At 39.0% G+C, this 21,729-nt stretch overlaps 1 protein-coding gene across 5 annotated transcripts in view; it reads right to left on the bottom strand.

Annotated features, from left to right (window-relative positions):
• Mdfic (MyoD family inhibitor domain containing) overlaps positions 1-21,729 on the bottom strand; it is a 79,857-nt gene that overhangs the window by 29,956 nt on the left and 28,172 nt on the right. The window lies entirely within an intron of this gene.

Here is a 21,729-nt window from a genome sequence, read left to right as displayed (position 1 = left end):
TCATCTACTTAAGCAGAGAGGCTATCGTTTTATAATAATGAAAATTTAGATTTGAAAATGTAAATACAAAGATACAGGCTTGAGGCCTAACTCATGATCATAAAACTAAAGAAAAGGGGGTCTTATGAACAAAGGGGAGGAAGAAGAAAAGGAACAAAAGACAGACGTAGATGAGGAATGTTCCAGAAGGAAAAAAAGGAAGGGAGGAAGGAAGGGAGGAAGGAAGGAAGGGAGGGAGGAAGGAAGGAAGGAGGGAAGGGAGGGAGGGAGGAAGGAAGGAAGAAAGTAGATGGCTCAAAAGATTTAGAAAAAAATCTAAATCATTTCAACAAAAATTACTTCATACAAAGATAGAAAATTGGAGAAATACATTGAACTTTTTGATAATTTAAAATGATAAGTTAAAATATGTAAAAAAAAGTAAATTGACACTGGTGCAGTTAAAGCTGCTCTTGTTTTGTTGTTGTTGGTGGTGGTGGTGGTGGTGGCGGTGGTGGTGGTGGTGGCGGTGGAGGTGGTGGTGGACGTGGTGGTGGTGGTGGTGGAGGTGGTGGAGGAGGAGGTGGTGGTGGTGGAGGTGGTGGTGGAGGTGGTGGAGGTGGTGGAGGAGGAGGTGGTGGTGGACGTGGTGGTGGTGGTGGTGGTGGTGGTGGAGGAGGAGGTGGTGGTGGTGGAGGTGGTGGAGGAGGAGGTGGTGGTGATGGTGGTGGTGGTGGAGGAGGAGGTGGTGGTGGTGGAGGTGGTGGTGGAGGTGGTGGAGGTGGTGGAGGAGGAGGTGGTGGTGGTGGAGGTGGTGGTGGTGGTGGCTTTTTGTTTGGTTGGTTTATTTTCTCCCAAATACTATACATAAGATAGCAGAACCCTATTACTAAGCACACCAGTTATATAATATAAGCAGTTTTGTAATGGAAGGATTAATAAATTCAGACATTCAAAGCTGGACACTAATCAAACATACAGTTTTCCTCAAAATAATTCTACATCTGGGAGAAAATATTCTCTGTGTTCATTCTTTCAATTTCATTTTAAGGAGAAACTACTTTGATTCAATGCAGTGCAGCTGTTAAAAGCGAGTGTGGAAACCGCACAACAACCATTTGAGTCTGGACCAAGCAAAGGAGCCCACCTTTATTCATCCCTCCTAGACAACATCACATCAGAAGCCCCGAGAAAAGAAATAAGTGAGAAAACTTAAGAAAAATATGTCAGAGTTCTAGAGAAAAAACACAAACTTGTTGAGCTGAATAATCTAAGTTACTAATGCTTAAGAATTGAGAAAATGTATTTAGGATGAACTGTACAAAATAAACAGTATTCAGTACTTCCGTGGTAACCAATTAACAAATGAATAAAAAAAATAGCTTGGCATACTAGGGTAGAAGAACAAAATCTAATACTAATAAATACTTACAGAAGTCCAGCGCTAAAGCAGGAAGAATGGGCAGAGACAGATGTCAAAAACAAAACAAAATATTACTGAAAAGCATGACAGAGTCCAAATAGTGGGCACATGAATCTTAATTTTGTTTGATAATTCTTTCCCACTAACAAGAAAAAAAAAGAAAAGGAGGAAAGGAAAGAAAGAAACCCTTTTTAGTTTAAAGTAGAAAGACAGAATACGCTATTCGTACAATACTAAGAAGAGCTAATGAATTTAATGCTTTGGACAATGTGTCATTGAACCATTGGGTGAATAGTGATAATCTCTGTTGACCAGCATTTCTGAACAGTGGCGTGCACCAGTATCTACAACCCAGCCTCTTAAAATGGGAGATCCGTGTCTTAGGAACATGCAATCATAAGATTTAGAGAATCATATGCGCCTGCTTCTCAGAGCAATGAGAATGACATCCTAAGGGCGGTGACTGAACCCACTGCTAGTTACGCAGATGCATTTCAGAAGACGCCAAAACAGACAGTTAAAACCATTTCAGTATCTTTTACAGAGAGCACTTTCTGGTAATCTCTCCAAATAAATGCAACGTCTGAGCTACTTCTTCTCTAAAACTAACAAGTCAAGCGATCTGAGAGCTTGGTTAAGTTGAAATGTCATTGACCAATTCCAGGCAACTCCTCATCAATCAATCAAAAACGTCTTCTCACACTCCAGGCCAAGAGAACCTAAGAATTACTATGCAACAGTTAAACCATCTCATTAAATGAAGAGACAGTGGTAGAAGATGACTGTCCTGCCTCCAAATCCTAAACAATGAGAGAGTTGACCTCTTTTCCTCCTAACAGAACTGACTCTGCAAATTATGGGTTACTGTTAAAGTGATAGTTTAATGCATCTTTAACAATTTATCTACGTTTCAATCTTCAATCCATATCTATTTCTGAGGGCAGTTAAATGATAGTACTTTTATTTTTTGTTTCACCATCATCTAATTATTTTCCTGTGATTTCTGAATTACAGTCAAATAGTCAAGTATTAACTCTTCACTTCCGTATTTTTTCTAAACGTTTTTTTTTTTTTTCTAGTTGAGTGATTTTGCCATATGTGTTGCCGTACACGAAATCAAAACTGGATAAGCTGCCTCTCACTCATCTCAACAGATAGGAAATGTTACTTCACTTGTCATTTTTCACGGCTATGATTTTAATCTTATGGTCAAGATGCAATTAAGACTAAACAGGAAACATGACTTTATAAGAATGGAACTGCCTGCCTGATTTTACCACAACTGCTTGGTCTATAATAGATTTCTTTTTATTGTGTACAAATCATGCATAGCTCAAAAAAATGCATGCTAATATGGAGATGACACAATGCTTCTTAAAACACAGGCAACGCCTGGGGACCCTCGCTCTAGCTTTAATGATGCACTGCTCTCATTCAGCTGTCTTTCTTTCTTCAAATCTTTACATATGTGACAGCTCTCAAAAGTAGACCATAGACCATCTGGCATTTTCCGAGGTGTAACGTGTGCAAGTTCAGCCCTATTGGGAGTACACCGCTATCTTCTGCCTGTGTTATAAAGGGACAATAGAATGTAGAACTTAGGGGTTGTTTTGAATTATTCATATTTTTTTGCCTGTATATTCAAGAAATTTTTTTACAAACTCTGCATTTTGTACTACATAATCACATGCGTTCAAGGTACAAAGAAACTTTTTGACACCTCTTTTCTACAGAAGGCTGGCATTTTGTTTGATATGTGAACATTCAGCGTCTGCCATATCACTCCAAACAGGACGGGTGCTGCTACAAAAGACCCCATTTTAAATTTACTCTCTATGAGCAAAAAATGTATTCTCCATATTCAGAAACGAATGCAATACATGTCAAAAATTCAAATACCAAGTATTAGAACATTCAGCATCTTCAAGCCTGGATAGCATTGCTCACCTGATCACCGTACGTGTGCGGATTTTTTTTTTTAAAACCACGGTTCATACAATGCAGCATGATTGTAATTTTAATATCCATGATGAATGGTTACAAAGTCTTAAAAAATACTGTACTTTCTAGGTTCAAATGTTTTCAATCAGGGAGGGAACTAGTAGAATTAGGTCTGGCAGGTCTCAATGGGAATAATAATCATGGGGTAAATGAATCAATAGCATGAACTTCTTTTGATAATTAAAAAAAAAGAAAACACCTCAGTGATAGTGTAGCTCGCAGTAAGTATATTGAAACTGCAGCTCCTGGAGTAGCAATAGAAAGCTATGTTTTACTCCAGTGTATCATCTATTAGCATGAGCAAAGCATCTTTATTGCTAGTCTCTACCAAAGCTATATTTAATAAAATTACAAGAGTTTTCATGCACTTAGTTCATTTTAATGGTTGATGTACACATAAAAAAACCCACACTAAATCCCAAGTTACTTCCTTAGAGATAGCTGTAGGGTTCTTAGTGGGTATGGAGCACCACATGGTTATATAGAACAGACAGACAGACACACAGACACACACACACACACACACACGGTGATGGTAGAGATGTTATATGGGCAATACTATACATATGTATAATATAGCATATTAAATAGCATGATTAAGAGAGCTCTAATCCTAACACTTTCTATGCATCGCTGTCCTTTAACGGGAGATGAAACGTTTTTCAATATGACCCATGATTAATCTATACTAGTTTTTGGTTTGTTTGCTTGTTTGTTTTTGTACTACACAATGTGGATTTAGGTAAAACCCAAAGGTGACAAACCTCTCTTTTTTATCAGCCAGGATCAAGACTTTCTCTATGTGCAGAGGCTGGGTGCACAACTTCCCTAAAACCCTGCCGGGCTAGAGACTCAATATTACCTTCCAAGGGTTTCTAAAAATCTTTTATCATGTAACTATAAAAGGTTTCTGGACTCTTTTGGTCACACAGACTATTTTCTATCTTCACTGCTTCTAACATATACTATAAACATATTAAATTATACTTTGGCATTCTTATGGTTCTCTTTGGAACATTCATGAATTTGTGATCCCCGTCAGGGACTGTGACTCTCTGGATGTGAGCTGACAAGACGGAGATGGGTCCTGATCGTGGCACCTCGTGCTTCACGTTAAAAGAAATCAATTGTGAAATAAATCACCAGATGACAATGGGAAGTAGCATTATTGAAAATAAAAAAGACCAAATGTTCAACATTGTTTGGAGAGGTAATCAGAGTATGATTACTGCATTTCATAAAGAACGTTTATCACAAAATTAAACATATTTAATGTCCGGAGATAGAGACTGATAACTTCAGGCAAATCCATTTCCATGTTGTTCAAAGCAGGTACGTACTCCTGGGCTGAAGCTTCCCTTAGAGGCAGATTCAGCCATTCACCCACATTCTACTCCCTCCTCCCATGCCCTGAGACTTTGAGTGTGACCTCCCCTTACTGTGGCTGGGAGCCACCAAGCTTTCACCACAGCTGAGGAGCCTAACTCAAGGATGTTGAAAGACTCCAGCGCGAGGGATCTTCATGGCTGCACTGAGAAGTCTGACTTCCCAGTCTTACTGTGTTTGGTCCTTCCCTTAATTTCCATTACTGAGTTTCCCCACATTTTAAATTTTTCTCGTTTGCCTCCTGTCTTTATATTCCGTGACACTGCTACTAATTTTTTGTTTTCCTATCAACTATTGAAAAACTTCTCTCAATTAAATATGAAAACATAATCTTGCATTTTCTAGGGAAAAGACAATAGAAATAAATTCAGAAAAATCAAGGAACATAAAGCATTTTTTCAGTTAAGATATATATATATATATATATATATATATATATATATATATATATATATTTCTAAAAAGTCCTTAAACTGTAAGTCAGTGAAAAAGAAAATCCTACTACTTTCTTTCTCCAGACAGAGTAGATTCGCATCTACTGCCTGATTTTTATATTTAAATGAATGAAAAGTTTGGCCTTCTATCTTATGATGCTTCCTTCATAGTTTCTAGTTAATTTATCTGGGTAAAGACTATATTATTCATGGATTTGAAAAGTTTATATTGCCAAACTTTCCTCTAAAGCATCATCTATAAGCTTTATATATGTGTTTAAAATAGTATCCTTCCTGGATAATCTCATAGCATTATGGAATTTGCAGTGGTGTCTCTTTGTTACCTGACTCAAGAGACGCTTCTATCACTTTCTATCACGGAACCAACTGATAAAAAATGACTACCACCTATGATTATTAATACTCATATTGTGGAGATGCCTAAAATGCATGTGCATTATATATAATTTACAGAAATTACTAAAATATGCTTGTATTATAAAAACAATAACTCAATAAAACAATAACCATTCAGGTATGATCTTTCTAAAAGCTACCTTTAGATACCGAAGTTTGTATAAAGTGGCAGAGAGCTTTATGAAGAGCAATGAATTCACCTCTTCAAAGGAATCGTTCCTGATTTGCTCAAAGGAGCAATGGGCTCATTTAGGATCAATATACCTGTTATTTTCTTAAGATATATAATGCATTACTTCTACATTTTAAAAAGAATCAACTGATGGGCAATTAGAAGTGCGAGAGGTTATCTATATTCTGTTTCACCAAACAGAGGCTTTGCTGAGAAATCACAAAACAACAACCAGGTGGTGACTCCAGTGAGGTTGCTACTTAATACTTCAACAACCAGATCACAAGGGAAGCGTTGTTTTCACTTTGGTGATGTTATTCCACAATGATCCTCAGAACTGTACTTTAAGTTATTATTTGATGGGTTTACTTCTCCATGATCATTTTAAAGGCACCCAGCAGTCTATGGAAGAGAATAGGATAGACTTAAATATAATCTTTTCAAATGAGCACTTTGGATCCACATCACTTAACGGAATTCAGCATCCACAGCACGTGATGCATGCTAACAGTGGAACTAGGCTGGATAACAATGGTAATTAGTGGGTAACTGTAAAGCACTAGCCCCAAATTTCAAGCAACTAAAACCTCAGATTCACCTAGAGGCTTCCCACACTAATTAAAGCATCCAATGACCAGAAAGCATACAAGATCTCCTTTTAGGAAGCCTAGAGCACTCTTGAGCCTCATGCTAATAGAAACCCTGAGATTTGGACAGATGTAGGACTGATCTGTCATATAAGGCCTAGACCCAAGTTCTTTGCGTCAATTAGCCCTCTTTGTGTCTTATAGATGAGGAGTGAAAACACAAATCAAAGAGCTTTAAACTAAAGGATTGTGGTCCAGAATCAAATTCTTCACAAGGAGTCACTTTCTTGACAGACAAAGGTGGCTAAGTAGAGGTAAGACTGGGAGAAAAGACATCGCGTATCCTTGCCAAAACTAAGCAGTCAGTAATAGATATTAATGAAAGGAAAGTTGCAAAACTTTCCATTAGTTCTTGAGATAGAAGAAAGCTTGTGCTTATTAACGCTGGCGAGCTATGGCATTGTGTGAGAAACTTCTGAATGGAGGCAGTTGTAAGGAACATAACGGATACTGACATCCCGAATTCTTGACAGTCTATAGTTAGAAAACAAAAAGGATATTGGACTGTGAACATCAACTAGAAAACTCAGGCAACTTTTATTAAGAGCTGATTCTCCTATAAGCAACATAGCCATTTTAGCAATATGCAAATAAATTGGCCACTGTATAAATCTAGAACAGTGTACCCCTACATACAAAGAGAAAAATTTCAAAAAAAAAAAACAAAAAAAGAAACAAAAAACCACTGAAACCGGAGGTCAAGCAACCTTGGGTGAGTCAAAAAAAGGCTGGCGTTCAGCCTCCAGGTACCTTTGAGTTATCGCAAGATGCAGGATTGCAAGGAAGAGCCACGGATCTAGAGCCACTGAAGTTCAGATAAGCATGTGTGATAGCTAAGTTGCAGGCGAATTATTTGTTACTGTCTCGATTTAGTGTTGTAATCAAAAATGCTATGCAAAGGAGTAGGAGATACTAAGGAGGGGGAAGAACAGAAGTGGAAACCTCAAATGTCAGATCATAGACTGACAGCAGAGAGGGAAGTTCTTCAGGGGAGAAAGCCCAAGGTACAGAAGCACGTGCTACCTGGAGCAAGCCCCACTCCCACTACAAGTTGATAGCAAGAAGCTGTTAAGTGTTAACTAAAAGAGAACAGAGAAGGCCAGATTTCAAAAGTAAAAGTAGCAAGGTACCATAAGAATAAGGGTCTCCATAAGGAAAAGGTGGATGGGGTGAAAGGAGGGGGGAGAAATTGGACTGCTACACTAAAATTCTTGAGACTTTTCCACTCTAAGGTAATCCCTGAATCTAAATATTTGTTGTTATCAACTAGAGAAGAACTGCTAGGTCTCCTCCAGGGGATTCAATCCTCTCTGCAATGGCTGTGGTGGACACCAAACAAGGAAATCTCAGCAGAGTCCTCCAGTAAACAAACTCACTGCACACAGAACCCAGGCCCCAGGCAGGTTAGAAACTCAACAGGGAAATGCTGGGCATAGGCTCCACTCATGCCATCCTCACTACCAAGCATTCCACAGACCCACTCTGCTCTTCATCCATCCATACAGGGGCTGCTCTGCATCACCCTCACTGTCTTAATCTACATAAGGGATGAAAACAAGTTGTACCAAATTTGATCTAGGTTGGTCTTCCAAATGATTGAAGAGGAGGGATACCTATAGCCCAACAGTCTAGGGAAGAAGAGGCACTAGATCTAGATGTACAATCTACGTGACTCGTTTCTCATGAGGAAAGATGAAGTGCGTAGGTATTTGGGAGGAGAGGGGCAATTGGATCTCATTAAGAACGTGAAATTATGTGTACAGGACAAAAAGGATCTGCCATAGACCCAAGCATAAATGTACGCTGCTGAGCTAAGGTCACTGGAGCAGACACCTATGCTTGTCTATTCAAAATCTCTCTATTTCCCTGGCAACAGTGTAGATGTTAATGAGAACGGGACCTAGATTTGCTGACAGTAATTTCCGCAGCAATGAAGTGTTTTTAGTTACATGCATTTGTACACAGAACTTGACAATCCTGAGTCTTCAGTGACTCACACTGACAGCAGAATGTTCCTTGAGGACAAGATCTCATCTTCCTAGAATTCCATCAACCTTATCAGGCACATGCATGCTGACAAAGAGCCTTGTAGGATGTTCAGCACCCAGTGGACACCCAGTGAAAATTAGCTGATGATGATGAATTATACTAGCTTTTAAGCTGTCACTTGATCCCAGAATATAATAACCTTCCTGAATAAATCAAGCAACAGTTTGGTATTCAGTACCATTATAAACTTCATCCTTCACCTTCCTGGGCCTAGGGAATTGCTGTAAAAGCATAATATAAGGGTAGTCGAACTGTGGTGAGGATTCAAGAAACTCTGTCTGTTATAACAAGGGAATTAAAGATTCAGTTACAGATATCGTAGGACGTGTGGAGAAATGCATCAAAATGCTCACCAAGTAACCTTGCTGAAAAAGTAACACATGAAAAGTCACTGCCGAATTATATATCTAAAAGGTCCATCCCATAACAAAAGCAAACCCAACTCAGTGTACAAGTCAAGCCTGGATGTCCTTGAGCACAGGGCAATGGATGTACAAATGACATCACAGGCAAAAGAGATGTAATCACATAGAATGCTAACCTAAAATTCTAGCCAAGCAGTTGACTACTGAAGAAGGAAATGGCATTTCTGAAAGCTTAAATAAAATAAACCAAAAGAAAAACAAATTCCCAGAAGAAAAAACCCCAGCTTTAAGCAAGTACAACTCCCCAAGTTTGCAGTAAGCAGCTGTGATGAGAGCTTCAATAAATTTTAAGGGGAAGAACTTCCCCTTAAAGTGTGGCCTGAGACCAGGAAACCTCTGTGCTTCATAATTAGTAATACTTCTTTTTATAAATGATGTTCCTGCTGAACTAATGTGAAAATTCAAGATGGAAAGTAACGTTCAAAGAATTGACTCAAAGACTAATCAGGCTATAATAATCATATCTGACTCCTACAGAGTCCAGGCAATATTCCTCTATACGGAAGTGATGCAAAACCTGTTATCCTACAGAACTGCCAACGATATTCAAAGAGGTGATCCAAAGGATTGCTAGATTACACATGTAGATTCTCATGTGCACGCTTAAAATGTACATAGCCAATATATATAGCAAATTCTAGTTGGTACATAATAGGAAAAGTAAATATATAATTGAATAAGAAAACAAAGTATTTTCTCATTCACAACACCAAGGTTAAAAATCTTAACTCCTCTTTTATATGGTAGCTTTAACTTTCTGGATCCTGATTTAGATTACTGGAGTCATCAAATTGCAGTAATACTTGACAGAATAAAATATTACTTAAAACAAAAGCATCAACAAGTGGCTACATATAGAGGGACAAAACCATTAACCACACTTGAAGAGTCACAGATTGAGACCATTTACATAAATGGATCCTCTCCTAATTCCTCCATTAAAATACACTAAATCTATCAAGGTCACTTTGCCTGCAAAACTGCTGGAATAAGTCATTATAAAATATTTGTTATGTACTATTCTGGGGACAAAGGATCTAACAGGGAAGAAATTGACAAAGAAGTCATCCACCAGCATAGAGCTTATGGATATTTATGGTCTCAAGAAACAATAAATCCAGAGGACAGACCTACGAGTGTTAATTTCACATTATTGCCATTAAAGGCAAGGATTCAAAAGTAGGGAAAGTAGCTATCGAAATGACATCACAGTTTTCCCCTGGGCCAGACATCAGACTGAACGTGTGGTACCCTCTAACGCACTGCAATTCTTTCAATGGTCACTTCATCTTCAATTCTGCTGCCCTGTGCACAAGGGCATAGTAACTTCGCTTGTACCGTAAGTTGAGTTTGCTTTTGTTATAGGAAGGGAAAACAAAGCCAAAAGCAAAACAACAACAACAAAAAAAAACAAAAAACAAAAAAAAAAACAAAATCACTTTCAGCTGAATAGCCTGGCACATTTTCCTGAACGACAGCATCCTCCGCAAGTGTGTGTCTAAACAAAACACCGCATAAGCGGTGCACAGACGCATGCTATTTTGTTTGCATGTAATATGTTAAATCGCAATGCTCTTAAAGAGGAACAACAAAGACAAAACTGAGATACAATGTCAGAAAGCAGGGATAAAACAAAACAATAATGGAAAACTACAGCGGAAGGACAGATGAAAGAGGATGCAAGAGAATAAGAGACGGGGAAGGCGGGGCTGGGGTATGAGCACATCCAGAAGCATCGCAATTTCACAAGCAGGCTCCCTGAGCATCTCAATCCTGTGTCACGTGCCACCTGTGCTAGCATTCTTCCTTCTGCCTGGGCCCCACCAGTCATTTCTTACCTAAGTCACCAAGGCCACCTACTCAGAGCTCTCTAGATCTAGCCCACTTTGCAACTAATACAAACAGAACCAACCCAGACTCTATTTGCCATACTGTCCTGGTGAAAATTTCCACGTTTATTTCTTCATAAAACCACTACTTTAATGGAGCATTCCCAATGATGGCTTCATCTCCTACCCCACCATTTTCCTGGCCCCCCAGCTATATGGAACTTGTTCAGTTTCTCAAATGCATCAGTCTTTCCAGGCCATTGTGACATTCTTTTCTATCCACTGCCTTGGGATGCCCTCCACTGCCTCTTTCTTAGTTCAAATCTGCACCACAATTTGCCAACTCGCCATCGTTGCTAAACGGTTCTCTCTGAGATGTCTGTGACTCCCTCCTTTTGGAATGGAGAAGAAATATGTATAAAACTCCGCCCTCTCCACCAAAAGGTGTGTGCCTCCACACCAAGCATCAAGTGCACTGATAGAATAGTACTGTTTACTATGACACGCATGTATCGTGTGTCATGCTTTGTAGAATGCTCTGCCCGGTATCTGCTCCAGCACCAAGAGCAAAGAACATTAGAAAACTGACAGGAACAGAGAGATGGAAGCAACAGCTCTCTCCTGCAGTTCCCAATTCCAATTCTTTAAATGAAGCCCTGAGAACTACACAGTGCTCTCATGGAAAAGCTGAGCCGAATTGCCTTCCCCTTACACTCCCTAATAGAATCTGGCTTCTTTCTTTCCCTTGGTGATGTTTAGAACGTGTGTCAAGTATCTGAATCCTCTAAATCCCCAACCACCCAGCATAGCCTGTAATTCATTAGGCCTATCACGACTTCTCATTCAAACGAATTAGGGGAAAAAATGTCAAATTTATGTATTACCATGAACCTCATATTAATTTCACATTAGTATAATATTACCACGTATTCTAACAGTGGACAAGAAATTGTAAATAATTAGACATAATAAGAAGCTAAGGCAACAACATATTTTAGCACTTGAGGTGAACAGTTGATGCAAACAGCTGTTGTGCAAAGAACTAGTGGGTTTATTAGGGGTGAGGTCGTTTGTCTTGCTTTGTTTTGGATGGTCTGCCGCCTATTATCCAGTGCTTATTGGGTTTATTTTAAGTATCAGACACGATGCACAGTCAGTGAAACAACGGTGAAGAACACAAACAGTGCACAACTGAAAAGAATGTTAACTATTACAAAGTGAAAACAAAACAAAACAAAACAGTACTCAAAACATTATTTTCCTAATAACAAGAAAAAAGAAAAAAAAACTTTTCCATTTTGGAAAAGCTGCAAAGGCGATCTCAACAAAGAGCTGAAAGGGAAAGAACCTGGCAAAGAGAAGGAACAGCAATCTGGTCACATTAACAACCTGGTAAAGCTTGAGGCAGAACAGATCTCAGGGCGTTTGCTGGCCTGAGAAGAAGGTGCCTCCCTAGGGAGGTCATATACTCACTGCCCTTTGGACAATCCACGTATCACCTAATTAAAACAATAATGAATATGCTGGAGAAACACAGACCATCACTATTCCTGGAAATACATTTCTGGACCTTGTGCTTCTTTACCATAAGCCCATTACTACAATTAATTATTCATTTACAGGACCACTCTCAATTTCCATTGACCAGAAGCTGGCATAAATACTTTGAAGTGATTCGAGACACGCCCAACAAAAGGCTCTTAGGAAGTTATCAAGCACAGTCATCAGCTATATATAAATGTAATGGGAAACCACAACTAGGGATATTAGGAAACATTTACAGAAATTTTACACTTTAATTACCTTCTAAGAACAAAAGACATACACATCCATGCCTCTGAAATGGACTAACCCAGTTTCTGCTGCAATTCAGTGAAAACTGATCTCGGGCTCCTTAGAAAAGCAGGAATAGCTTGATGCTTTTTCAGTGAAAAGGGCTTAAAGAATCACATTGTTATTTTAACAGATCTTAGGAGATTATTACTCCATTCCGGTTTTACCTTATAAGTTCCTAAACCAGTTTCCTTGATCAGATAAACTACGTAAGCCTCGGGCAAAAGTTCTCAAACTTTGTCCAGTTCCAGAGAGCTGAGTAACATGTTTGCCTCATGTTAGTCCTTCTCTGGGAAGTATTACATCTCCTCCGGTGTGTTCTGGGCTCACATGACTGCCGAGCATCAGTACTTCCTCAGAAATTACCAGAAGTTACCTCAGAGAGTAGATAGGCAACGTGACAGTGAACTGAGTATGTTTCCCTACACGGGGCTTTAAAAATTCCTATTAGCCTTGATTAATTGTTTCCTATTAATACAGATTTTCAGACCCTGTGGGTTACAAATTACAAGTGGTTAGCACATATTCTCATCTATAAACAAAGCTCATTATCAAGAATTACATACAACCACCATTTTAGGCATCCTTGGGCGATTCCTTGTCTATTTCATTTAGCCTCACTCTGTCAACCGAGAAACACAGGTTATGCACAACAATTCCTATGGCATCTCGCTGACCCATAGTAATCCAAAAGCATAGTTCAGATGACCACTGACAACAGGTAGATGCATAATAGGCACATGCCTTGATATCTAGAAATCTAGTAAAGTAGAATAGATGGTGTAAAGACTCATTTCTCTAGGGACTTGTAATTTTGAAAATTAAGTCGTCTGAATATCCATGTACATGTATATTGTATTGTATATGTATATCTGATATATGTGTTGGAGAGCTGACTTGGCAGTTAAAACAGCTACTGCTTTTGTCATGGACCAGCGTTCTCTTCCCAGCACACACAAGGCAGCTCTCAATCTCTATAACTCTAGTCCCAGGGGACCCAATGCTCTCTTCTGACCTCCTGGGACACAGGCACGGATGTAGTACACACTCACATAAACGCAAGTTAAAAACACTCATTACACGTAGTAAAATAAATAAACCTAAAAATAAATGATTTCTATCAATGACATTATTTAGCTTTTCCTAGAGAAAGAAGAACAATAGGGCGCAAGTATAACATCTTTGCTGGAAACAAAAGCGTTTGGGAGCAACACCAGGCTGCACGAGTAATGGCAGCGGTCGAGCCTTTTCTACACACTCAGGCCAAAAAATATCAAGTGAGCAAGTGCCATGTTCCTCACTTTCAAGGCCACTGCAATGACAAGAGCAACCAGCAGGAGGTAAGATTCTATCTCTGCCTCCTTTTGTCATTGTTCTTCCAATCGGAAAAACCACTGAACAAAGAGGAATATGAAAATAAACATTTCCTATGGCTGATTCATAGCATCTGGTTCATGTGAAGAAATGCTTAAGGAGGAAACGGGTAGAACTGTATTCTGTGTCACTACGTGGCCCTGCCTGGCCTGGCTATTCAGATATAGATAAACAGAGCAAGCTGGCCTTGCAACTCAGAGATCTGCCTGGCTTCATCTCCCACGTGCTGAAATTAAAGGCATGTGCCATCCACCATACGCAGCTTCTTAAGGTCATGTGATATGACAAAATGTTAACCCACATTAAATATGGGTGGCAATACATCGGGGATTGTACTGTACTGCCCCCCTTTCTCATCTGATTAAGGTACGTCATGAATTAAAACCCAAAGTTAACTTTAATTACACTCTGCTCACTGCAATGGCTTCCTGCCTCACCCGTTGCACACAATGTGCTCAGATACAATTTGATAAGTATTTTACGATCACATAATAGAAGCCACATTAGATCTTCTGCTTGTTTCTCCCAAAAAGCTGAGTGATGAGTGAGGTGTGGAGTCGCACTCTGCTTTTCTCCCTTGGTTCCACTTTAAATCTGTACTTGGGCCTGAAAAGGCAGTATTTCCAGAGCAGCAGAGCCTACGGTGTACCCACACTTCTTCCTCTGCCCTGTCATTGAGGACTTGGCCAGTGAAGAGTGTACTTAGATCTTCTTGCTTAACCAATCACCAACGGAATAATGAGAGGGTTTAACCTCTGAGTGTAGGTCAAAGTTGGCCAACTTACAACTTAAAGAAAGAGTGACTTGCCCAATGTCCCATAACGAGTATGTTTTCTTTAAACTTAACCACAGGACCCTCACCTTCCCTAGGCCTCAGCTTTCCTAGGTACACAAAAATCTTTCTCTGAATCTTGGTGTTTTGTGCTGCCCCCACCCTTGCTGAGTCCTGCTCTTGTCAATAATAGAGCTCGCTACTAGCAAGTTAAATTTGGGCCATTACTTCATTTTCAAGCTAATTGATGGCAATGGTATTTTTCTCTCTTTATGTAAATGCCATGCTGCGTTCATTTGTCAATAGTGGCTTCTCCAGTTCTTTCAAGGTTTTCATGCCTTAACCTTAGACCGGGTGCTTCCAGCACACCCATCAGGTGCACAATGGATCGAAATTATCTGAGCTGAAATGGCTCTTTGGAAAGATTTATAAAAGTAGGGCCTGTGGGTACGAAACCATCACTGTAGCATACAACAGTCACAGGGCTGTGTTTGAACTTGCTGTGCCATCCGCCCATCACTGAGGTATGTTTAGTTTGCACACACATATGAGAACAAGCTGATCATCCAAAGAGACTGCCCACACATATTGTCACTCTTCTTACTCGGATGCAGAGAAACAAAAAAAAAAAAAAAAAAAAAAAAAAAACGATAGCATCAGTTAAGAGGGAGAAGAAGACGAAAGCCATCCATAAAGGATGTCCCCAACCCCGAGACACTCTATTCGAAAACTACAAACTGCCCATTTTTCAATTCACTGTAATTTAGTGTTTCACACACTAAAATGGACACTAAAATCTGTCATTATTACTGACCAGGCTGTAATTGTTTCCTCTCAGTACAAAGCTGCTCTAGATCCTGACTCTGAGAGCTTGGATATTTAGGCTCAAAATGTGATGTGGTTAGCCTTTGTTTTTAGTTAAAAGAAAAAGTAACTGCAGAAAATGAGCACTCCCACACGGGCTTTGCACATTAAATACATACTCTGGGAACTGTAGCACTCAAATGCTGTCACCTTAACTCAGTGGATAGCATGAGGAAAACAGGTTAAACTAAAGGCTTCTTCCCAAGTAGAGTTATACTAAGCCCCTGTTTCCTATCAGTGTAGTGAACTCAAGGTTTATCCAAACAAACACAGCGGAGAAAAATGAGAATCAAAGGGTGAGGGGGAGAGCCATGTCATGAGCTCCATTGTTCAAGAAGAAAGGTTGCGTTATTTAATATCATGATGATCATGCACCCCACCTTCAGGGTACGCATTCAAAAACTCAGAGCACTAAGGCTTAATGCAGTGACACAGACCTTTAATCCCACCACTTATGAGACAGAGACAGTCTGATCTCTATGAGATCCAGGCCGGCCTAATCTAAATAGAAAATTCGAGGCCACTTAGGGCTACACACTGAGACCCTGTCTGAAAAGAACTAAAAGAAGTATATAGTTTTTTTTTTTTGTAGACTTTTACTTCTACAGAGAATGCAGAAATATGAGTGTCTGTGATACTGTGCTATGTATTACTCTTTTGCTGGGTGGTATTTATTATATGTTATGACTACGCCCTGACTATGCCATGACTATGCCATGCATATACCATGCATTATTTTATCCTAAGATGCCTTTGAGTCATTTTAGGTTTCCGTGAGTTATTAAGGATGCTGCTTTGAATGCATATAACAAAAGTTGCAGCCAGCATGAGCGTCTTTTAAAGGGGGGACCAATCAGAAAGTTATACACACATTTAGTCCTCTGTATTATGCATACAGCACCCTTATTTGTTCCATGAAAGTGAAATGCTCACAGACACTTCCTGCACATGAGTATGACTGGAACTCCTACCAGACAAGCAAATTCTAGTTTAGTATACGCAGTCCAGTCCGTGCAACAAATCAGTTCCTTGCAGAGAGGCCCTTCCTTCCCTTTCACCTACATATTACAGACTCTATTCTTCTTTCTCGCCTGTTGTTTATTTCATGATTCCACATTTTCTTATTCTGTGAATACTGACTTTTCTGTGTTGCTCATTAGCAAAAAGAAAAAAGAAAAAAACTCACTCATCATAATTTAAATAGCCGGGTCCTACACAGTGTTAACTATTGTTATACCACAGCTCACATACAAACATGTGATCATTATTAGTTCACTAACTACAAACAATGGCACCAGACTGTGTATAGAAGCTGTGTTCTCCCAGAGGCTCTAAGCATTAGCTATCATCCTTGTTTTACTTTCTGTCTTAAATAAGCAATCTATGAACCTTTATATCATAAGAATGGTTTAAAATCACACCTAATAAATCTTCTCATACTTCCTCTGTATTTCCATACCATTGAAAGAAATAGCTGATATTGCACAAAGTTTTGAAATACACTGTTCTCCAAAGTATATGCTTCATCAGCAATTTATTTTAACATCCACATCTTCCTCTCAAAGGGAATTGAAACTAATTATGTATTGTCCCAAATGCCTTGATACCACTGATACCATATGGATTCATATATTATTCAAAAAGCTGATTTTTTTCTCTTATTAATATGGCTCTTAGGTAAACCGTATCTCTATTACAGAAGGCCTCACTTTCCTCCAAGAACAAGCTCTAGATGTAATAGTTAAGATATTCTTTCCAATTTATCTACAAACACTTGATTAGAAACTGCTTATTCTGGGCATTTTTAACGGAAAGAGAAAGCTTACTCCAATTCAAGACACGGTTATCAAAGGAGGATGAAAGAGGTAGGTGTGTGTAATTCTTCATAAAATAAGATAAAATGGTTTTCATCTTTAGAATTTCACTCATATATACGATAAACTTTGATTTTTATTTAAGGTATCAAGAATACTAAGGCAATCAAATAATTCCTTAAGATTACATCTGAAGGACTCTGAAGTCTTTCATTCTGCCATTTAACAAGGCTTCATGTGCAAATTAAATAGTTCTGTTTTCATATAATGAGACTGACAAGCCATGCATAGTGAAACGAAAAGTTAGAAACACATCTGAACAATGTTTGAGAAAACAATTTCCCCAAAGGACTATGGGATTAAAAAAAGAAGAAGCTGGTACCTGCTCTACCAGTCACACAGATGGGGTTTTAGTGATTATATTAATCATAAGAAACTGCTTTTCTTTTCTTTCCTTTAAGGCAAATGTTTAGCTGATAACTAATGCTCAAATTATTCTACAAACACATCTGTTCTGGGGCAGTACGTTCAAGTGCAAACCTTACTGGTTTCTCTGCAGGCTGAAATTATCCAGGGAACTCAAGGATGGGTAAGTTCCACTCCCACAAGATTCCAAGTTAATTGGTTTGGGCGGGACCTGGAAAACTGTTTCTTAAGCTAACATGAAGAGTGGGAGCCATTACTTCCCACAGAGGGATGTGACCACAGCATCTTGTCCCTGCCCCACCCACCTCTTCCATGTCAGTCTTTTAGATTTCTTCTTATTGAAAAAGAAATGGTGCTTTAAAAAAAAGAATGGCATATGCCAAAGTGCTTATCTCTTTCTTGGAATGAGACCAAGCTCAAAGTTATGAAAACCAAAGCAGTTTCTTTTCTAAGATGTCAAGTTTATATTAAACCTAGAAATTGTCTTGAATTTATTACAATAAAGATGAAATATGGAAGGCATATAGGATATTGCAATTATTCCAACATTTTCCCACAGCTCAACAGTAAGGAAGGCTACGGACTCACAGTTGATGTTGAAGCAACAGAGACTTTCATCTAAGGCAGGGGTCTAGAATTTGGGCTTGAAATATTTACATATTAGAGCAAATAAATAAGCTCTAGAGGACCCAAACATCACAAAATCCCTGCCCTCTGATAACAAGAAAAGGCCTTTCCTTTATCCAGCAATGAACATAGAATAGATGTGTACAAAGGGCACCACAAAATTCATTGAGATGCCAACTTTGCCTTTAGGAGACCTCAGCCCAGCAGTGGATGAACAGGTCACACACAAGTGGGCTGCAACCTCAAAACCAGTAATTTTATCCTGAGGAAACCTGACAAGACCTGTCTTGATGAGAGCCTTGCTGTTGGCTGAACAGATAAAAGGAGCACAAAGGAAGACCAGCCCTGAAGGATGAAGAAAGAAGAACCTGGAACAGATTCATGAACGGTGAAGTGGTGAGATCAAAAGCAGGCCTGATGTTGGTCCTAGATTCAGTCACCCAGGATCAGTCCCTGAAAGTTTCCTGGGGTCCTGGAATTGGGCTAATCTCCATGACTTAGAGTCAAGTGGCTGTAGGCATAGACTTGACCAAATTCACAAAAGATGGCACTGGCTAAAAAGAAAAGAGCATTGAATGAAGCAGGGTGTGGATATCTAGGAAGACATCAATGTTGACACAACCTTAGAAGGAATGGCATGTAAAGCCGCATTCACAGGCACCTGAGAGAAAGCCAGGCTCACTACAGAGGCAAACAGTAGAACTAGAGGCAGAGGGAGGAAATGTTGGTCAAGAGTCGTTCCATCAAATACTACACAAAAGATAAGGAAGAATTGTCTCCTAGAATGTATCCACAAAGCACAGAAGACCTTGAATGGTACCTATATTATAATTTTCTTCTTCTATCATCTATAGCCCTGGAAGCTTTATTTACTTCTAAGACAAAGTCGTGGGAAAACAATCAAGTGAGTTTCAGATTTGAAAATCTTAAGTGGAACAGATGTTGGTGCTAATAAAGACAAATGTATTTCCCTATTTGTAAAATAAAGGAAGTCAGCGCTTCAAAGGGAAGATCTATGTCAATCGATGACGTTAAAAGAAGTCCTGGGTCAACCAAACACTGTGGAGTCATGACTCAGAAGTCAAGATGCTAGTCAGAGTTCAGATGTCACCTACAGGTTAACCCAGAGGTACGCATGCTGGGTGAAGAGTCACAGTCATATAACACCCTCTTTGATTCACTAAGCATCAGCTCTCTCTTTCCCATTGTCATCCAGAAATCTCTAACATTAAGAATTCAGGGCTGAGATGCACAACCAATATAACATTTAAAACAGTCAAAAAATAAGATTTTATTCAATAAGCCTTTAGTAATTTTAAACAAATTTGGAACTTAGAAAAAAAGTCAGTACTATTCAAGTTATCTTTTTAAAAGATACTTTAATAGTGATACGTGTTTTATTTCATTGGGTCGTGAGCCTAGAAATTTAAGTACTTTAAAAATTAACCAAGTTATTTAAAGTTATTTAAAATGTCAGTTGTGTAGATATAAGTACGTTATCAATCTTTAAAAGAAATTGTCAACACAAACATCAGCCACCTTAACTCAAGTATTAAAAATTTGAATATATAAGAAAATGTTTCCAATAGTAAGTTACTGTATATAAAATTATTTTAACTCCGTAAAAGAAATGGGATGTGTTTTTGCTCCTGTCACTCTCTGTGGCTAGGACAGCAGCTTTGTAATGTCAATGGAAGAGTGACAGGACAATCTGCAGAGTGGGACAGGGGACAAGTAATGGCAGGCAGCATTGGAGATGAGCAGAAGAGCCTTTTTCTGGTTACACTGGCATGAATCAATTATTCATGACAATTTGAGATGGTGGGAATCTCTATTTCTTAAATTTTCCAGGCCAAGTTCTCACAAGTTCTCAAGAGCCATGGCAAATGTATTTAATTAAATAATGTTCCAAGGCAGAACACATTCTGTATCCAACTCCCGTCTATGTTTCACTTAATGTAATTTTCACCCTCTAATGGTACCATTTGAGAGCTTTAGAGTGATTTCCCCTGATTTTTGTGTATCTTGCTGCTGAACCCAAGAAACTTGGGTAGAGTTCTGCTTTTAGTAGAGAACTGTGTAGCACCGATTTGCTACTGACTCCCAAAGACTAGTTGAAAGAAACAGGACAAGTTATAGCATTGATTCTTCCCTCTGCTGTGGTGAGAAGGAACAGAGCTTCTGAAAGGGGTTAAAAGGGGTTTCCACAACCTCTCTCATTGTGTACACCCTCACCCTCTGTTCTGAGCCATGGACTGAGCTAAAAGCAAGTCTCACACTCCTATAGGCTGTGACTGTTGTAGAGGGAGAAGCTTCACGGCTCAGAGATTCTCATAGTTCCTTCTCCCTAATGTTTGTCTGTTACTCAGTGTTATTAACTAAGAGATCAACAGATTTTCCTAAACCTAGAAAACCTCATTGACCATGAAATGTAAGAACTCAGAGAGAAGTAAATTATGAAATTAGGATACAATAGTGTTTCATGCTTAGCAAAACTAGATCCCTGCTCCTTCATGATTACCACTCCATCCACACCCAGTTTTACTGACCTATAACTGTATGGATATATACAGAGTGTCCGGTTTTTTAAATGGCCCAGCATTGAGTTTAATGCTCTGTCTCTGTTTGCTTAAAATTCACAGTGGTTTGGGTATACAGATTTCTCTCTCCCTCCTTTTGCGTGTATCTTGCTCTGCCTTCTGTCTTTCTCTCTTTGTCTCTCATATCTCTGTGTCTTTGTGTCTCTCATCTATTTCTCTCTTTCTCTGTCTCTGTCTCCCTCTCTTTCTCTCTCTCTTCCTCCCTCCCTCCCTCTCTCCCCCTCTACCTCTCTATTGGTATTTATCATCCAGTCCCCAAATTTTGTGGTGGATTCCAATGTATTCAGATCCTGAAAAACAAAAAAAAAAATTCCTATCCTGCCTACAACCTGAAGCTTGTCCTATATATGCTTGGGTGGACTCTCTATTGTCTCAGGAAGCTGAACCCTACTCTTTTATTTTTGCTATGTGGGAGCACTTGGGGTTTTTTGTTTGTTTTGTTTTAATACTATTGAATTACATTTAATGTAATAAAATAATTCACTTAAGGAGATGATCAGAAATGCAGTCTAGGTACACAAAATATTAAGTGGAAACCCTTTTCATCTATATGTCTACACACAATTTCACTGAACTCCCCAGGAGACAAAGTGAGTGGCCATATACCTTGTAATAAGAAGATATATATATATATGCAATGTTATATATACAGATACA

Source organism: Rattus norvegicus, chromosome 4, assembly GCF_036323735.1.
Source record: "Rattus norvegicus strain BN/NHsdMcwi chromosome 4, GRCr8, whole genome shotgun sequence".
Classification (NCBI taxonomy): domain Eukaryota; kingdom Metazoa; phylum Chordata; class Mammalia; order Rodentia; family Muridae; genus Rattus; species Rattus norvegicus.
Note: the sequence above shows the minus strand (reverse complement) of the source record. Positions and strands in the feature narration are given on the sequence as shown.